The following is a 758-nucleotide window of genomic DNA, read 5'->3' on the forward strand; positions in this document are numbered from 1 at the left end:
ACTTCCCACACACAGCATTTACCTGGCTCAACCTTGGGGACTGGGAAGAAAGGGAGCAGGAGGTGGTGATGGTAGAGACACAAACTGAGAGACAGTATGATCAGAAAAGATATGTGGGCTTAAAGAAATAGCCAGCTCATTGAAAAGTTCAGTAACGATCATGGAGAGAGCTCAGTTCTCCCCAATCAGCACCAAAGACCAAACAGATAAAGAAAGAAAAGAAGGAAAGGAAGGAAAAGGGCACATATATCACTAGTGCTGGGAAGTTGGGGAAGGATACTGGATATTTGTTTCTCTTGCACCATCCCTAACAAACCATCCTTTGTCTAGCCCCTTTACCCTGAAATCAAGATGATTTGCATAGGGTGACAGACTAGGGTCTGGGCACTAAGATCTTTCTGGTGAATGTTAGAGTTCCTTTCCCCTCCCACTTACCCTCTACAGGATGGCAGAACATATAATTGTTATGCCCCCAGAATATGGGACTGAATACCTCTTCCCCAATACCTTATGCAGCCCACTGATGCTGTACAAGGAGGGTAGAACCACAGAATGTTAGAGGGATCTCAGAAAAAGTTCAACCCCCTTGTCTACAAATGAAGAAATAGATCCTAGAGATGGGAAATTTCTTGCCCAAACTAACACAACTAAAGTGTCAGAGCCCGGGTTATAATCCAGGTCTTCTGGTTCCTTTCCTAGTACCTTTTCCACCACATGAACAGGTGCCTCTCTGCCCCAGACTTGGGAGATGGTGAGGG

The sequence above is a fragment of the Vombatus ursinus genome, unplaced genomic scaffold (genome assembly GCF_900497805.2).
Source record: "Vombatus ursinus unplaced genomic scaffold, bare-nosed wombat genome assembly UNPS02014802.1, whole genome shotgun sequence".
Lineage (NCBI taxonomy): Eukaryota > Metazoa > Chordata > Mammalia > Diprotodontia > Vombatidae > Vombatus > Vombatus ursinus.